The sequence below is a fragment of the Eurosta solidaginis genome, chromosome 1, assembly GCF_040869045.1.
Source record: "Eurosta solidaginis isolate ZX-2024a chromosome 1, ASM4086904v1, whole genome shotgun sequence".
NCBI classification, from domain to species: Eukaryota; Metazoa; Arthropoda; class Insecta; order Diptera; family Tephritidae; genus Eurosta; species Eurosta solidaginis.
Window position 1 is genome coordinate 94,181,977 of NC_090319.1, and position 6,873 is coordinate 94,188,849.

General features: G+C 34.7%; 1 long non-coding RNA gene across 2 annotated transcripts; it reads right to left on the bottom strand.

The window, feature by feature from the left end:
- Window positions 1-214: 214 nt before the first annotated feature.
- LOC137236550 (uncharacterized) lies at window positions 215-1,291 on the bottom strand. Of its 2 annotated transcripts, none has more exons than XR_010948484.1 (4): window positions 1,245-1,291; window positions 731-834; window positions 458-639; window positions 215-347 (listed from the first exon to the last, which is right to left on the bottom strand). It is a non-coding gene; the product is annotated as an uncharacterized lncRNA (long non-coding RNA). The 2 variants fall into 2 exon arrangements; XR_010948483.1 differs by lacking the exon at window positions 1,245-1,291 and adding an exon at window positions 959-1,075.
- Between the last annotated feature and the right edge of the window lie 5,582 nt (window positions 1,292-6,873).

Below are 6,873 nucleotides of genomic sequence, written 5' to 3' on the forward strand. Positions count from 1 at the left end.
AATTTACACGAGTCGATTTTTCTGGTAGATTTTTGTCTTTCCTTTGTGTAAATAGCAATTCGACTGATAAAAAGCATGTATTTGATGGTTGAACGCAGTCGAACGACAAAAATTAAATAGAAAATCGACTCATGTAAATGAGCCTAAAGGGTGTTAATTTACTGATATATTTACATTGTTTAAACATACTTACCAAAAAGTAATTTCATTAGGTTCGCGTATCGAAGTATTGGCGTTTTCCCTTGTTTCCCATCCATATTATGTTGTAATATTATATCTTCACCCAAAATCGACCGCAAATTTTGTTTGAAACCGCCAGATTTTATAAATTGAGACACCGTCCCAACCTGCAAAAAATATAAAATATATATAAACTAGTATTTAAATATATTTTTATTAGACTTTTTATGTGCATATATGGGCACAAAAAATAAGCAGCAAAGATAATAAGTCTTACCATCTGATTTTGATTTTCTGCACAAATGAATGACTCAAAGACGTCCAGTTCTGGTTGTGTTTTTATGGGAAACATTGAGGCAAATTTCGGTACCAGGTACATGTTGTCGCTCATAGTTTGTTTTAAGATGGTTTGTTCTGTTAATATGCTTTTGATACTTTCCAAATTTAAGTTGTAAGTATCTGCGAAAAAAACATATTGTTGTTATAGAAAATAATAAATATAGAATATAATAGAAAAGTGAGGTTTTAACATCAATTGTCATAAAATTACCTTTGTTTGTATTAATTTCAGATTTAAGACTCTCTATTTCATAATTTTTTCTACCGCAGTATTTTTTAACTCTTTTATTTGATCATTCAGCTCCGATAATGTGTCTGCAATTTTTAAATTAATATATTTATAAATTAATATACATATGTATATGTATATATATATACACTCCTGCTCATATTAATAGGTACACAACTGAAACTAATTTTATTCGTAACGCATATTTACTTATGTGTTTTTAATGATTTTAATTAAAGCTCATCATAGTATTAAGCAGACACTGAATATCACTGATTCATCACTGTCACTATGTTGTCCCACTCCTAACGCAATATTTTCTGTATTAATTTCATTTTGTTTAACACTTTCACGGTCACTGACGAAGTATTGTCTATATTAATTTCATTTTGTTCAACACTTTCACTAAATTTTAGGTCTATTTCGCTCTTTTCTATTTTTATTAAACGTTTTAATTGTGTTTTGATTAACTTTTTATTTTGTTTTAATAACTCACTTTTTTATTTGATCGCTTATAAAAGACGCGTCACACATGGATAACAATTGCAGACTGAATTAAACAATTCCCAACATGATTGTTGTCGAATGGAAATTTCCACAGAAGGTAACGGCAGTTAGGATTTTTTTCTACTTATCTACCTATTGCGCTTTTTTGCATTACCCGTAATTGATCACAGAAGCGAATACAAATTAAGGTAGTGTAAATATGCGCGTGCAACGTCTCTGCTTCTTTTATGTATTACCAGAAATGAGTAGGAGAAGCGAAATCATTTGAAGGCATTTTAATCAATGCCTTCTAGAATACATTATACTTCGAGCTGAATAGCGATTCTTTGCAGCATTACCAGCAATGGGTTGGTGAAGTGAAATTACCTTTAGAAGATATTACCTTAGAAGCGATTACCCTTAGTAGCGATTACCGATTTTTTGCTGGGTTGATACTTAGAACATAGTTCATATCTGAGAGACATTAAAATGCAAGTGAAAAAAATCCGCTAGGTGGCGCACGGATCGAGATATACAGAAAATTAATTTTAAAATGTAATTTTTGCCATCGACTTTTAACTATCTTTTCGGTTATCCAGAGACTTGAAATTTAGCGCATAGTTTGCGAGTCGATGGCACTACAATTCGTGGAAAACAAAATGCCGCCAGGTGGCAGACGAATCGAGATAAACGAAAATCCCTGAAAATCCCTGAAAAAACGCAGGGAATCTTGCAATCCATTTTTGAGTAACTTCCCGGTGAGCTGGAGATATGAAGCTTGAGCCGTAAGTCAGAACCCGGTGGCAATGCAATATTTTATCAAAAAAATTCCGCTAGGTGGCGCATGGATCGAGATAGTAAGAAAACAAATTTTAATTTTGGAATCTTTCAATCCATTTTTAACTAACTTCCCGGTTACCTAGACACTTGAAACTTGGCACTTAGTTAGAGGCCTGGTGACAATACAACTTATAGAAAACAATGTTCCGCTAGGAGGAGCGCTAGTCAAGATAACTGCAAATCCTGTAAAAATGGGGGGAATCTTGCGATCGATTTTCGAGTAACTTCCCGATGAGGTAGAGACACGAAACTTGGGCCGTAAGTCAGAACCCGGTGACAATGCAATATTTTATCAAAAAAAATCCGCTAGGTAGCACATGGATCGAGATATTGAGAAAACTAGTTTTAAATAGGGAATCTTGCAATCCATTTTTAACTAACTTACTGGATATCTAGAGACTTGAAACCTGAAATATAGTTTAAAACTCGGTGACAGTGCAAAGTTTGATTAAAAAATTTGAGTTACGTAACGCACAAGTCGAACTGTTTAGAAGATTAGGCCATACCTTCATGGCTGGCCTCCTGAGTGTTGCAGGCGTTGTATAATTCCACCTCGTTGAAGGCCCAACTCCAGGCATGCTTAACGAACGAAACGATATCATTTCGTTACGATAATCAACGCTAATAAACGGAACGAAGTCACTTCGTTTCGTTTATTAACGTTAAGATCGTAAAATTAACGTTAATTTGACGTTCTTAACGTTAATAAACGAAACGAAGTGACTTCGTTTCGTTTATTAGCGTTGATTATCGTAACGAAATGATATCGTTTCGTTCGTTAACCATGCCTGCCCAACTCAATGCACGTCCTTGCATACTTTTAGGCGAACGCGACCTTCACCACGATTCTTTTAGACTTTCAGGCGTATGCGAATTTCACCACGATTTTCAGCTGTGCAAATTAATTAGCTACCAAACGAGGTGGAATTCTCTTGTTATGATGCGAGGTGGAATTCTGTTGTTTTCGCCAGTGTTGTTAGCGAAAATTCCACTAATTCTATTAAATCTTGCTATTTTGAACAAATAAATAAAGATAAAAATTTTCACTTAGGAATTACTTAAATTACTAATCAAAGTTGCAATTGCCTTTTGTAGGCAGTACTAAAAAATTGAAAATAAAAAGATGATAAACAATTTTAAGGACTACCTTTATATAAATGGACCAAAAAATAGAAGGCAATTTTTCCTTTAATACAGACATAACTTGTTGAATTTAGACTAAAAAACTTTAACAATAGCTCTTGTAAAAGAATTTTGGGATTTAAAATTATAAAGGTAGAGCGCGTGTTTAAATTTTAAATAATCAATTAATTAATCCCAAGTACATGATTTGCCTTAAATTGAAAGATTGCGCTCCACCTTATAGTTTTAAATCACAAAATTCTCTAACAAGAGCTATTGTTAAAGTTTTTTAGTCAAAATTCAGCAAGACTATGTCTGTATTAAAGGAAAAATTGCCTTCTATTTTTCGGTTCATTTATATAAAGGTAGTCCTTAAAATTTTTTTATCATCTTTTTATTCATAGTTGTTTTTCTCTTGCAGTTGAATATTTTCTAAAAATGTAAGTAAATAAAAGTTTATTTTATAATAAAAATAAAATAAAAAAAGTTTAAGCACTTCTTTTATATAAATGGACAAAAATCAGTGAAAAATGTCTCCTTATATAAATATATATTCTTGCTAAACTTTGATTTTTAAATACTGACATAGAAATTGCAAAAATATTTATGAAAAATAAAAATATAAAAGTGGAGCGCACATTATTTGGATTGGAAAGTTGGTAGGAAAGGAGATATTATTAGTCAATCAGGAGACATTTTCGCTGATTTTTGTCCATTTGTATAACCCTTTCGCACCTACTGGGACAATACGTCCCAGCAAACTTCAAACATGTATATAACTTAAAATTTTTACCCAAATGCGCCCAATAAAACCTTGAAGCCTTCTTTGACGATCAGTAAAGGCATTCCGTTATTGTTGACATCTATGTCCCGTTACGCAATATTTTGCACAGACATGTCGGAAAATTTCATCAGTAACGCGTTGCATTTTAAATGTGAAACGTGTGTCTGGTGCCGTTTTTATTCGTAATATACCGCTTGCTATAAAATTTAGGTGTGAATAAATATTATTCCTTCGAAATTGGAAACATATAATGAAAAAAGTAAGTTTTTTATATTTGTAACTGCATTGGGACATATAATCCCAATAATGTCTTTGTTTGAGATAATAATATCCCAATATTTGTTTATACCTTTAGATGTGTCTAAAGAAAAAATTGGGTGAGAAGGACATTGCTGATTATTTTCTACAAGACGATAGTGACGATAACGACGATATGGCTGATGATTTTAGTATATCTAAGTCTAGCTATGTACCATCGGATGACGATGACGAAGATGCGGAATTTCCTTTAGCAAACGCTAAATATGTAAACAAATCAGGTGATGAGTCTTCTACTGAATCGGAATTGGATGACGATGACGGTAAAGGTATAGGCGATCAACTTAATTCTTTAGAGAACTGTGAAGATAAGTCATTAGGTAATAAATGTAGCTGGACAAAGTTTGACGCCGGCGTCATTTTCGAACCGAGGTATATAATGTTGGTAGAAAAAGAGGCTTTAGTTCTTATTGACATTCCTCACGGTGCTTCAGAGCTGGACGTTTTCCGGAAACTTTTTCCAAAATTTTATATATACGTATTGCAGAGTGCAGAAACCTATGTATTCAAAAATTAAACAGAGAAAAATCTGCAAAGCGCTCTCTTACCGATGAGTACGAAATTATGCTTTTTTAGGAGTCACTTTGGTAATGCACTACAACCACTTACCATCAGTTGCTGATTATTGGAGTAAAAATGAATCTATGGGGAACCATATGTTAAACAAGTAAGGAAGCTTAAGTTCGGGTGTAACCGAACATTACATACTCAGTTGAGAGCTATGGTGACAACATAAGGGAAAATAACCATGTAGGAAAATGAACCGAGGGAAACCCTGGAATGTGTTTGTATGACATGTGTATCAAATGGAAGGTAATAAAGAGTATTTTAAGAGGGCCATGGTTCTATAAGTGGACACCATTTAGGGATATAGCCATAAAGGTGGATCAGGGTTGACTTTAGAATTTGTTTGTACGATATGGGTATCAAATGAAAGGTGTTAATGAGCATTTTAAAAGGGAGTGGGCCTTCGTTTTATAGGTGTTCGCCTTTTCGAGATATCGCCATAAAGGTGGACCAGGGGTGACTTTAGAATTTGTTTGTATGATATGGGTATCAAATGAAAGGTGTTAATGATTATTTTAAAAGGGCGTGGGGTTTAGTTCTATAGGTGGACCCCTTTTCGAGATATCGCCATAAAGGTGGACCAGGGGTGACTCTAGAATTCGTTTTTGCAATATGGGTATCAAACGAAAGGAGTTAATGAGTATTTTAAGAGGGAGTGGGCCTTAGTTCTATAGGTGGACGCATTTTCGAGGTATCGCAATAAAGGTGGACCAGGGGTGACTCTAGACTTTGTTTGTACGATATGGGTATCAAATGAAAGGTGTTAGTGAGTATTTTTAAAAGGGAGTGGGCCTTCGTTTTATAGGTGTTCGCCTTTTCGAGATATCGCCATAAAGGTGGACCAGGGGTGACTTTAGAATTTGTTTGTATGATATGGGTATCAAATGAAAGGTGTTAATGATTATTTTAAAAGGGCGTGGGGCTTAATTCTAGAGGTGGACCCCTTTTCGAGATATCGCCATAAAGGTGGACCAGGGGTGACTCTAGAATTCGTTTCTGCAATATGGGTATCAAACGAAAGGAGTTAATGAGTATTTTAAGAGGGAGTGGGCCTTAGTTCTATAGGTGGACGGACGCCTTTTCGAGATATCGCCATAAAGATGGACCAGGTGTGACTCTAGAATGCGTTTGTACGATATGGGTATCAAATGAAAGGTGTTAATGAGTATTTTAAAAGGGAGTAATCCTTAGTTCCATAGGTGGACGCCGTTTCGAGATATCGCCATAAAGGTGGGCCAGGGGTGACTCTAGAATTCGTTTGTGCAATATGGGTATCAAACGAAAGGAGTTAATGAGTATTTTAAGAGGGAGTGGGCCTTTCTGGACCAGGGGTGACTCTAGACTTTGTTTGTACGATATGGGTATCAAATTAAAGGTATTAATGAGAGTTTTAAAAGGGAGTGGTGGTAGTTGTATATGTGAAGGCGTTTTCCAGATATCGACCAAAATGTGGACCAGGGTGACCCAGAACATCATCTGTTGGATACTGCTAATTTATTTATATATGTAATACCTGCCAAGATTTTAAGGGTTTTTTTATTTCGTCCTGCAGAACTTTTTTAATTTTCTTCTACTTAATATGGTAGGTGTCACAACCATTTTATAAAGTTTTTTCTAAAGTTATATTTCGCGTCAATAAAGCAATCCAATTACCTTACCATATTTCATCCCTTTTTTCGTATTTGGTATAGAATTATGGAATTTTTTCCATTTTTCGTAATTTTCGATATCGAAAAAGTGGGCGTGGTCATAGTCGGATTTCGTTCATTTTTCATGCCAAGATAAAGTGAGTTCAGATAAGTACGTGAACTGAGTTTAGTAAAGATATGTCGATTTTTGCTCAAGTTATCGTGTTAACGGCCATGCGGAAGGACAGACGGACGACTGTGTATAAAAACTGGGCGTGACATCAACCGATTTCGCCATTTTCACAGAAAACAGTTAACGCCATAAAATCTATGCCCCTACCAAATTTCAAAAGGATTGGTTAATTTTTGTTCGACTTATG